Source organism: Chrysochloris asiatica, unplaced genomic scaffold (assembly GCF_000296735.1).
Source record: "Chrysochloris asiatica unplaced genomic scaffold, ChrAsi1.0 scaffold00023, whole genome shotgun sequence".
In the NCBI taxonomy this organism is placed as follows: Eukaryota; Metazoa; Chordata; class Mammalia; order Afrosoricida; family Chrysochloridae; genus Chrysochloris; species Chrysochloris asiatica.
In genome coordinates, this window is record NW_006408541.1 from 7,454,431 (window position 1) to 7,467,244 (window position 12,814).

General features: G+C 41.6%; 1 pseudogene; it reads left to right on the plus strand.

The window, feature by feature from the left end:
- Window positions 1–4,320: 4,320 nt before the first annotated feature.
- Window positions 4,321–4,961, plus strand: LOC102839272 (annotated as a pseudogene).
- The last annotated feature ends 7,853 nt before the right edge of the window (window positions 4,962–12,814 follow it).

Genomic DNA, 12,814 nt, shown 5'->3' on the forward strand with positions numbered 1-12,814 from the left:
CTCAATGGAAGGAAAACAAAAATCCTCACCACTGGACCGATAAACTTTCTTATCAACCCAAAAGTCATTCCTCAGAAACCCCATACAGTATCACTGAGTTGAACAGACTCAATGCCCCTTAACAAGAAATGTATATTCCTAGGAGTAAGATTTCTGGATCACTATTGTTGTTGTTTAGTGCCATTAAGTCAGTTCCAACTCATAAAGACCCAGTATAGGGTTTCCGAGGAGTGGCTGGTGAGCTTGAACCGCCAACCTTGCAGTTCAAACCGACCTTGTGGTCCAGTGCTTATCCTTCCATGCCACATCAGGATTCTTGCTGGATTAGAGGCTCGTTCTAGTTCTAGCTTTTTGAGAAAGTGCCATATTATTCCATCCAGCAATATATAAGGGTTTGATCTCTCCACCTTCTTGTTGAAATGTGTTACCTTTATTTTTTTCAGTCAGTCAGTGCAATTTTAGCCAGATTAAGATGACAACTCAAAAGAAAAAGATGCGTCTTTCTGCTCTTGCAAAGACTTACAGCCTTTGAAACCCTGTACAGGGTTGCTATGAATTGGAACTGACTTGATTGTACTTAACAACACAATGACTCTGTAGGATAAGAATTGGACTGAAAGGTTGTTTGAACGGCAAAGTCGATCGTTAACTCATCAGCTGCTCCTGGAAAACCCTATCCAAGGTTGCTATGAGTCTGAACCAATTCCAGGGCACTTAACAAGATCGACAATGATTTATGTTGGTGAACACTGTTCATATGTTGATTGGCTCCTAGAATGCCCTTTCCGGTGAAAGTTCTGTCCAGGCCCTTCTCCATTTTGTGATGGGGTTATCTTTTTGTTGTTGAGTTATTGCAGTTTTCTATAAATTTTAGAGACTAGATGATCAGATAAATTGTTTCCAGAGATTTTTCCCCTGTCTGCAAATTGTCTATTCACTTTTTTAATAAAGTCTTTTGATGAGTGTAAATTTTCAATTTTAAGAGAGTCCATGAATCGGTTTTGTCTTCTTCTATTCATATATTTGTTGTAATGTTATCTTATTTTTATAAAAGATTTGGTGCCATAGTTTTCTTTCAGTTTTGTCTTCCAGGAATTTTATGGTTTGAGATTTAACATTTAGATTTTGGATCCATTTTTAGTTCATTTTTATGGATGGTGTGAGATATGGGTCCTGTTTTACCTTTTCTGCAGGTGGTAGCCCACTTTTGTCAGCACCATTTACTGAAGAGACTGGCACACTGCATGGACTTTGACCCAATTGTTGAAAAACAGTTGTCTATAGATAATTTAAGGAGCTCTGGTAGCGTAGTGGTTATGAATCGGGCTGTGAACCGCAAGGTCAGCAGTTCGAAACTACCAGCTGTTCCGTGGGAGAAAGATGAGGCTTTCTGCTCCTGTAAAGATTTACAGCCTCAGAAACCCTGTACAGGGTCGCAATGAGTCAGAACCAACTCCACAGCACATAACAACAACAACAATAGATAATTTGGTTTAGTTCAGGGTTCTAAATTTTATTCTATTCATCTATGTGTCTATCGTTGAACCAATACCAGCCTGTTTTGGTTACAGTGGTTCTAGAGTAATGTGTGGCTATTGGAAAGTGTGAGACTTCTTGCTTTGTCTTTTGACTCCTCAGGGTTTCTTTAGTGTCCATACGTATTCCTATTTCAGTGAAGAACGTTGTGGGAATTTATAGCAGGATTGCATAAATAACTCTAGGCAGGATTAACATCTTCACTATGGTAAATCTTCTAATCCATGAGCATGGTATGTCTTCATTTGTATAGGTCTTGGTGTGGTGCTATAGGATAAGCACTGGACTATGAACCAAAAAGCTGCCCATTCAAATCTACCAGATGTTCCTCAGAAACAGGGTCACTATGAATTGGAATCAACTTGATGGCACTTAACAACATTTAGTCTCTTAGGATTAAATTGTATAAATCTTTCATGATCCTGGTTAGTTCATTTCTATGTATTTTACCAATCTGGAGATTATTGTAAATGGTTTTGTTTCCTTCATTTCTTTTGCAAAGTACCCTTTGGGAGTGTAACGAACCCACCTTGCTTTTGTGTGTTAATCTTGTACTCTGAAATATTGCTAAAATTCTTCTATTCCCTCCAGGTGCTTTCTAGTAGAAGTTTTAGGGTCTTCTATGTTTAAGATCATGTCATCTGCCAAAAGAAGTCACTTTACTTTTTCCTTTCTAATCTGGGTATCTTTTATTTTTCTTTCTTGCCTTATGTCTCTGATTAGGATTTCCAGTAGAATGTTATGCGCATCTTTATCCAGGTCCTGTTCTCACAGAGTATAATGTTGGCCACTGATTTTACATATATGTCCTTAATTATGCTGAGAAATATCCCTTTTATTTCTATTTTACTGAGAGCTGAATTTTATCGAGTGCCTTTTCTGCATCAAGTGATAGAATCATATGGTTCTTTTCCTTTGTTTTAGTTATATGGTAGATTACACTGATTGATTTTCCAGCGTTGAATCACCCTTGTATTCTTGCAAGTCTGTTGACTAGAATTTTGTTGAAAATGTTTGTATCATAAGGGATACTTACCTGTAACTTTCTTTTTTCTTTTTAAAGTTTCTGTATGTCTTTTCCCTGTTTGGGCATTAGGGTTATGCTGGCTTCATAGAAAGAGCTTGATAGTGTTGCGTCCTCTCGTATTTTGAAGACATTGAGTAGGATTCGTGACAACTCTTCTCTGAACGTTTGCTAGAATTCTCCAGTGTAGCCATCTGGTCCTGGCCTATGTTTTGTTGGCAGTGTTTTAATGACAGCTTCTGTCTCTTCTTTTGTGATGTTTAAACTTTTTACCCCTATTTGTGTTAGTTTGGATAGGGTGTGTGCCTCTAGGATAGGTAGTGTGTTTCTAGGAATTTCTTCATTTCTTCTAGGTTTTCAAATTTGTTGGAATTCCATTTTTTATAGTCTTCAGCTGTGATTTTTTTTCTCTCTGATGGATCAGTTATAACGCCAAGTTCATTTCTTAATTTGGTTGTTTGCCTCTTTTTTTTCAGTCTACCAAATGGGCTGTCTATTTTATTGATCTTTCAAAGAACTAACTTCCGGGTTTTTTAATTATACTGATTTCCCTTTTGAGGAATTTAATGAAATCGCCTTTAATCCAACCTGGCAACCGAGTAAAATATAAACTAAAACACCACATAAGGTATTGTAAAAAATAATTGCCATATCTTATGTTTTTTTAGGAATGAGGAAAATTATCATTTCTTTAGGTTGAAGATAAGGGAGCATGTTGCCTAAAAACATCCTTTGGTTGGAGCTCTAAAGGAAAGATGTGATTTTGTTTCTTACTGTTAATTCAAGGGTTTTTATCAGGCTTTTGTCTCGGTTTCCTACTGGTGTTTTAATTCCTCTTTCTTATAGAACAGAGACTATGAATGGGTGGTCTGTGAACTGAGGCAGGCATGCAGCTGTCATTTGTCCCTATGAGATTAGTTCTTCTTCATGTCATTTAAGTTCTCAGATGACTTCTTGTTATTGTTATTAGGTACCACTGAGTCAGTTTTGACCCATAGTGACCCTGTGCACAACAGATGAAACACTGCCCAGTCCTGCATCATCCTTACAATCGTGGTTGGAGCTCATTGTGGTTGTCATTGTATCACTCCAGCTCCTTGGGAGAGGGGGCTGCGGCTTCCTCTTCTTTGCTGATCTTCCACATTTCCACTGCCCCAGGGAATTCATCTCTCCTGACTCTATGGCCAAAGTACATCTGATTAAAGTCTCACCAGCTTTGTTTCTAAGGAGCATGCTAGCTGTACTTCATCCAATACAGATTTCTTTGTTTTTCTGACAGTTCATGGTACTGTGAAGATTCTTCTCCAACACCATAACTCAAAACACATCAAATCTTTTAAGGTCTTGCTTATTCATTGTTCAACTTTCACATGCATATGAGGCAATTGGAAAAAAACAAAACAAAACCATGGCTTGGGTCAGATGCACCTTAGTCCACAAACATCTTTGCTCTTTAGTACTTTTAAAGAGGTCTTTTGCAGCAGATTTTACTAATAAATCACTTGATTTCTTGGCTGCTGCTTCGATGAGCATTGGTTGTGAATCCAAGCAAAACTCCTCAATGTGGAGTTGACCTTTATGATGTGGTAGAGCAAAGCCTTCAGCACTTTCATCCGCTGATGGGGCACAACTCTGAATGAGGAGCATTCAGTAATCATTAGAGTGTGGAATATATGAAATATGACTCTAGGAAAATTGAAAATCATCAAAAATGAAATATACAGTTGCAGGCCGGAGACGCTTCAGGAAGAACCATCACAATGGCCGCCCAAGGAGAACCCCAAGTGCAGTTCAAACTCATATTAGTTGGTGATGATGGTACTGGTAAAACGTTTGTGAAACATCATCTGACTGGTGAATTTGAGAAGAAGTATGTAGCTACCTTGGGAGTTAAGATCCATCCCCTTGTGTTTCATCCTAACAGAGGACCAATTAAATTCAATGTGTGGGACACGGCTGGTCAAGAGAAATTTGCGGACTGAGAGGCTATTATATCTAAGCCCAGTGTGCCATTATGTTTGATGTAAACTCAAGAGTTACTTACAAAAATGTGCCTAGCTGGCATAAGGACCTGGTTTGAGTATGTGAAAACATCCCCATTGTCTTGTGTGGCAACAAAGTGGACATTAAGGACAGAAAAGTTAAAGCAAAATCAATTGTCTTCCACAGAAAAAAGAATCTTCAGTACTATGACATTTCTGCCAAAAGTAACTACAACTTCGAAAAGCCCTTCCTTTGGCTTGCTAGAAAACTCATTGGAGATCCTAACTGGGAGTTTGTTGCAACGCCTGCTCTTGCCCCAGCAGAAGTTGTCATGGACCCAGCTTTAGCAGCACAATCTGAGCATGATTTAGAGGTTGTGCAGACAGCTGCTCTCCGGGACGAGGATGATGACCTGTAAGAGAATGAAGCTAGAGCCAACATCAGAAGTCTAGTTTTATAGGCAACTGTCCTGTGATGTCAGCGGTGCCACATGTTTTCCACTTTATGATATAGCTAAGCAGAACATGTGCTAACCTTTGGGATGCTGAAGGAGACGAATGGGCTTCGAAGTGAATGTGGCAGTTAAAAATACCTTCATTTTTTGGGCCTGCATATCTACCTGTTAGAACGCAGTTGTTTCCTTTTTGAGTTTCAAATATATGACTGCTACAGTCGCATCACACTATTCAGTGGTAAAATCTTGTTTGTTCCTGTCATTCCCATTCCTTACCATTTAGAACCAGAATAAAGTTGTATTTCAAATAATAACAAAAAAAAAAAAGAAATGTAATGCATACATTTCAATATTCTAGACACTAGTGAGCTGAAATGAACTGGTATAAGCCAGTTTGAATTAGACAATCCTATGGTTTACTAAGGAGCTCTGGTAATGTAGTGGTTATGAATCGGGCTGCAAACCTCAGGGTCAGCAGTTCGAAACTACCAGCTGTTCCGTGGGAGAAAGATGAGGCTTTTTGCTCCCATAAAGATTTACAGTCTCGAAAACCCTGTACAGGGTGGCTATGAGTCAGAACTGGCTCCACGGCACATAACAACAACAACAACATGGTTTACTACTCCAAGAACAACAAATTGAAGAGGAACGGTGTCACGTTCATAAAGATGTTAAAAAAAAAAGATGTTCATAAAAATGTTCAAAAAGAACATTTCAAGATCTTTCTTTCTTGAAGTACACTGCTGTCTGTAATAGCATAATACCCAGACACCAGTTAACTCCACTATTACTCAAATTTACACAATAACCACTAAAGCCAATGATGAAATTGAAGAATCCTACCAACTTCTTCAGGCTGAAATTGATCAAAAATGCAATCAAGATACATTGATAATGACTAGTGATTGGAATGCAAAAATTGGAAGGTTAGTATTTAGAAATATGATCGTGGTGATAGAAATGGTGTTGGAGATCCCATGATAGAATTTTGCAAGACCAACAACTTATTCATTGCAAATATCTTTTTGAAACACCATAAAAGGTAACTATACACGTGGACTACACAGGAATCTGACTCTATCTGTGGAAAGAAACAATGGAGCAGCTCAGCCGCATTTAAAAATGGGGAGATTTCACACTGAAAGATACTCTGATTTCTGGTTCTGGTGAATAATTGGAAGTTTTAACAGTGTTCATTCACTTTTCAACATGGTGGCAACTGGCTGAAACCAGTTTTCCTTTTGATGGGGACATATCCTGGCCTGTCATCACCATCTCCTGACACTCAAGGACTCTAACAACTAAGATGTTAGCCTAAAATGAAAGACAGTGTAGAAATCTTTCTTCCATGAAACCCACAGTGGCTTTACTGTGGAGGAGGGAGACAAGATGGGTATAAACAGCAGCAAACTAGAGTGTCCAGACACCTTGAAACAGGACAGTTTCAACTCACTGCTTCCTTAACTAGCATCAGCTCCATGGCCATCAGCGACACCTGCCTTAGATCAGAGCAGAGCATTTCAGACCTGAACAAACCTTGGTTCAATGTAAGATGAGCTCATTTCTCATGATGAACACCAACAGCATCAGATAATTGTGTGGCGGTGTAACCCATTCTCTTTGCATCAACAATGCGTTTTCTGTTGGATTCGTGTTCATCTCTTCCCATATAGCTTGGTCTTTGGAGCAATTACACCCACTATTCTTGATCTAATAGGAAGGTGTGTTATTGTCTTTGTGTTGTCTTGGTTCTGTGTTAACAGCAGCTGTAACACCTAAATTAACCCATATTTTACACGTTCTCATTGTCCTGCAAGCCGCACAGCTATCTTTAAACACACAGAATGAAGCTGCTGTGGCCTGTGTTACATTTAGAACTTGCTTGGGGTATTATTTTATTTCCCGGTGCCTATGTATTTGTTTGCTTAATAAAGACCTTCATACAAGGTTACAAACACAAGTTACTAGCTAAGAGCTTTTCAAATCCCAGGGGAAAATACCAACTCAGATGTTGGAGGGATTCGGGTTTTTCCGTCAGCGCTTTTTTGAAAGGACTTCTAGAAAGGGACTGTCTCTAGGCAAATAGGTCATTTAAATTTTTCAGAGAAGCATGTATTGTTCGCGATATTGGAAGCTCTCAGTGGCCAACTCTTTAACCTGAGACTGGAATTGTGTGTTTGAAAGCAGGAAAGCATGAGCCATTCTTTATACCAAGACCTACTTAAACTCTAGCAATTCTGCAGCATTTTATCAAGCCCTTCTTCCAGCCCACCCCAAACCAGATAAAAATCTCATAAAACATCACTTCCTTGAATTGCTTTTTCTTTTTCTTCCTTTCTCTCTCTCTCTTTCCTTCCTTCCCTCCTTTCTGGATTCTTTTATGCTTTTTCATTAAATCAGTCTTTGCTACCATATGAACTCGGCTGCCATTACATGCTGCTGGCTGCAGCTATTTTGGTAACTTTGCAATTTGGAAAAGTGTCCAAGAGTAGCATCTCTTCTCATCCAAAAAGGGTCTGTGTTCAGCTGCTCCTACACCCAGCATCCTCCTCCTTCCCAATACTCACAACAAAGTGCTGAGAAGGAAGCCTGGTGGCATCATGAGTTAAGTGTTAGGCTGCTAACCAAAGTCAGTGGTTCAAACCCACCGGCCGCTCTGCTGGAGAAAGCTGAGGCTGTATCAGTAGAAACCCTAAGGAGCAGTTCTGCTCTGGTCAGTAGGATCACTGGGAGTAGGGACTGACTCAGTGGCAGTGGATGCAGGCTGTGTGTGGTGGTAAGCACTGTTTGCCCTCAACACTATGCTCACTGTGCCCAAGAGTGAAGTCAGAGGTACTGGGATGCAGATGAGACTGTTGGGTGAGCCACCGAGTCAGTTCTGAATCACATGGACCCGTAAGGGTTTCCAAGAGTGGCTGGTGGATATGAACTGCACATCTGTCGGTTACTAGGCCAATGATTTTCCTACAGCGTCTCACCAGGGTTCACATAGCACTTTGTTGTTTTGTGAAGTGTCCTTGAGTTAACAACACAATGATGCTATATAGTGTTTCAGGGAGTCCTTGTATGGTGCTGTAGGATAAGCACTGGACTGCTAACCACAGGTCAGTGGTTCAAACTCACCAGCTGCTCCTTGGAACCCTATATAGGGTCCCTATGAGAGACCAATCCAATGGCACTTAACAACAACAACCATAATAGGGCGTCCTGGTGTGACACTAAAGGGTAAAGCACTGAACGACACAGTGAGCTTGAACCACAGGATCAGTGGTTCAAATTCACCAGCCACTCCTGGGAAACCCTATACAGGTCGCTATGAGTCTGAATCACCTCAAGGGCACTTAACAACAACCATAATAAGGAGACCTGGTGTGGCTCTGTAGGATGAGGAAGAAGTGGATGGTGGGTTTGAACTACCAACCTTGTGGTTAAAGTCCAATGCTTCTCCTACAGTGACACACCAGGACCCCCACAGTACTTTTGTTGTTAAGTGCCGTTGAGTTGGTTCCGACTCATAGCAGCCCTGCATAGGGTTTCCAAGGAGTGGCTGGTGAGTTTGAACTGTTGATCTTGTGATTCAAACTGACCTTGCTGTCCAGTACTTTATCCTACAGTGCCATACCAGGACTTCCACAGTAGTTTAGTCGTAGTTTAAAATGTTTTCTTAAAAAAAAAAAAAAATCCGATTACAATTGCTTTTATACCAATGCAATTGTAAAATACTATTTCTTTTATAGATGAAGGGACCCACCTATAAAAATGGAGTTGATTCCAACTGCTGGTGGCCCCGAGTGTGACAAGTGCAGCCCTGTGAAACTTTCCCCAGATCTCCCGGCTTTCTTCCGAGGTGGCTCTAGGTAGACTCCCCTTCCATCTTTCGGTGAACAGCACATGTGTTAACTGTGTGCAGCACACTAGTCTTTTCACTGACGCTGCCATAAATTATAGTTGTATTTGTTTAATGAATGAAACGGCCCAGGAAGACAAAAGTCCGAGGGCCCGTGACAATGAGGGCTGGATTTTGTAAGTCACTGAGATCCCATCCACACAATGGCACACGGGCAAAACGGCACAAATACAATGCTACCTCGTTACATGGTGTGAGCAACCACTTCGACCCTTCTTTTATTTCAATAAAAACTAACCATGATAGGTGTCCTGGTGTGGTGCTGTGGGTTAATGTGCTGGACTGCAAAGTCAGTTTGAACTGCAAGGTCAGTAGTTCAAGATCACCAGTCACTCCTCAGAAACCCTATACAGGGTCGCTATGGGTTGGAACCAACTCAACGGCACTTAACAACAGCAAAAATTTCAAATAATAAGTATTATTTTGGTAACACCAAATGGAGAATCACAATGTTCTATTTTATGTCAAATGAAAAAACACTCTTCAGAAGTGGAACTGAACTTCTCATCCAGCTGAAGCTTGACTTTCAGCCAAACAACAGGCAGGTCTTCAAAGGGACCAGCAACACCGGGGAGGTACACACTCCTTAGAAGAGTCAGTCAACCATTTGGGATCAAAAGGGCACCATTTGCCCAGGCACAGAGTTCAGCAGGGTTAGGAAAGGAGGGGGTTATGAAACCGGAAACCCAGGAAGGAAGTGACGTTACATCGTGAGAACTGTAATCTACGAGATGAAACAAAATGGTTCCCTTAGCCCGTTGCTTCACCTGTGCTCAAAACAAACGATCTTTGATTTTCTCCACCCACCTTCACTGCTCCAGTCAAGATGTGACTGATCTCATCTCCTCTCTAAGTGCCAGTCTTCCTTGTCTTTTTTCCCTCTGTCAATAGGACTCCATAAAGCACCAGGAAAAGGGCCAGAACATCTGCTATCCCAACCATCATCTCTTGACAGTAAAACCTTCAACTTCAGAACGCTCTTCCAATCGTGTGTACCACCTTCTCTTCAAAACAGGGCCTGACCTAGCCCATACAACATTCCTTCCTGCCTACAAATGAAGTGTGCTTTCGACTGACCCTCTGAAGCCTTGCAGGGGGTGTTGTGGGTGTGGAGTCAGAAAGAACTGGTCGGATTTGAGGTGTTTGAAAACCGCAGACGGCAGCACAACACAGACAACGTAAGACCCTCCATGGAGTCAACACCTCATCAAAAGCCCGAGAAGATACATCATGCTATGCACCTGAAATTGAAGGGTTTAAAAGTAGTAATTGCATGTTAAGAACAAAGATTCTCAAACAGTACTTATATGCACTGCAAAATTCAAACCACAAACGTGTGTGGCAGCTGCTGGCTTGAGGTCACCTTGCCTCTTCAGGTGGAGCACATTGTAGATTTTACACCTGTAGTTAAGTACCATGGAGTACCGTGGAGTCGGTTCCCACTCATAGAGACCCTGCACAGGGTTTCCGAGGCTGTAAATCTTTACGGGACCAGAAAGCTTCATCATTCTCCCGCGGAACAGCTGGTAGTTTCGAACTGCTGACTGTGAGATTAGCAGCGGATTCGTAACCACTATGTTACCTAGCCCACTGAATGTACTACTCACAAAGACAAGGGTTAAGAGCACTTGTATTTCTGAGGCCCTAAAATTTCACAGGTGAGTTAAGAGAAACACTGTATGAAGTTAACAGTGTTTGCTCCCTCACGGACATCTCATCTTTTGGTTTCTTGTACAGCTAGAAGGGATAAACGTGTTAGATGTACAGCCAGAATGCACTTTCAAAAGGCGCACGGAGAGGCTTTCTTTCTCATACTTTGAACGTCATGAAGGCCTTGGGTACCATGGATGTTAGAGGGTCAGTGACAGAGGAAGACTCTCAGTGACGTGGACTGACCCAGGGCAGGGACTGCTCAAACACAGCAATGCCTGTGAGGATGCCGCCAGACCAGGCAACGTTTCATTCTGTTGTACACGGGGTCGCAGAGTCAGACCCGACTCGACACCACCTAACATGACAGTTCCCGATTTCACTTTTCCTACACAGTAGTCAGATGACTATTCACATTTCCTGTGTTGGGTACCTTCCATCGGTCTCTCCACACCCACCCTTCACCTCTCGCCTCAGCCCCTGGTTACACATGTCCAGGGAACACCTCTGGATTCCTGTTGGGTTTGGCCAGTGCTGGGCACCAGCTGGATTTTGCAGGGATGCTGCAAGTTGGCATCCTTGAAAGCTCTTCACCCCTGGATTCGAGTGAAGGGGCTCACGATCTCTAGTGCTTGTCCACCTTTGTGACCACGGTTCTTATCCTTTTCCTGTGGGGGCTCAGACACAGCTTCCTACCCTCACTCCTCCACCTGAGTGGAGTTAACTAGACAAGTGCAGGAAAGTATATCCTCATCAGTCATTTCTAGAATTTGGGAAGATTCTGCAACAAGTTAAAAGGTTAAGGTTCTTAGAAATTATGTGTTTATCCACCTCTAGGCCTAAACTGAGGTTTATAAACAATTATTAACAACAACAAAAAAAGCAATACACAGATAGTATTTAGCCTTAAAGGTCAAGAGACAACATTTCCTCTAAAATGATGTATATTGAATCTTGAAAATATTCACAGTTTTTATTCTGGTCCTTCCTAGAGTATTTAAGCTAATCAGTGCCATCTGCTGGGAAGTAAGCATAATGAAGTCTGCCAAACAACATGTGTATCAGTTTTAGGAAAAGTATGTGGGATATAATAAGCCTTACTTTAAAAAATATAGCTGCTTAACGTCCATATTAGTACCAATATAAACCTCAATTAATTACAAAGATTAAAATAGTCTGAAACGTAATCGTTAAAATAATACACTAAGCATTTCTATTCTAATGCATCCTGTGAAAGCCAGAAGCTAGGTAAGGTAGAAGCTTGTCAGCAAAGGAAAAATCGCAAATATCTCGCCACTAACAAAGCAATGGAGTCCTGGTGTGGCGCTGTGGGTTAATGCGCCAGACTACAAAGCCGTTTGAACTGCGAGGTCGGTGGTTCAAGCTCACCAGCTGCTCCTTGGAAACCCTATACAGGGTCGCTGTGGGTCGGAACCTACTCGACAGCACTTCACAACAACAAGAAGAGAGCAATAGAGATGTGGCAAGGCTGCAGCTTCTAAGATGCAAGAATCGTTTCTTCATGTACGAAAGAAGGTGATGAAGACGTGGAATCCATCAGTCCACCGGACTGAAATACTGACACTAGACAGACTGGAGGGGATGCAGCTACCAACTGTTTGGAAAAGGATCACAGTGAATTATAACTGAATTATAATGGTCAGAAAGAAACTGGAGGAACCCAAGACCATGGCCCCTGGGCAGCCTGGCAGATCTGGAATGGAACTGACCCTCGTGGCCCAGTTTTCAGCCCAGCAGTACAGACATATAGGGGGACATGCTCACCATGGAATGGTCAGTCATTCATGATCATAGGAACATTCACTGAAGGACAAAGTTGAGAAGGGCTGGGAAGGAGGGTGGAATGGAGACGAACAGAACACCAGGGAGGCAGTGGGATGACTGTGTTGCAGGGAAGGGACTGCAGTCCCTGAGAATGAAACAAAGCGGAGGATTTCTTGACTGTAAAACGGATGATCTGCTCTGTAAACCTTCACTCAATTCATAGTAAAAAGTTTCAAACAGTAGTATGACTGTACCATCAAAGGAAGAACACTTGGGAGACCTAGAGAAACAATAGGCAGCCTCGGCCGGCTCGCTCTGATATTTTTCTTGGTTCCTAAACATCCTTGTTTTGCTTTGTATGAATCTCAACATATGTCAACGTATAAACTCTCATACCGGAATCTATGCTACTGGTCTGTAAGTGAAAGGTAAGTTAAACATATATTATATATTGCATTCATATAAGGGGCTTCTG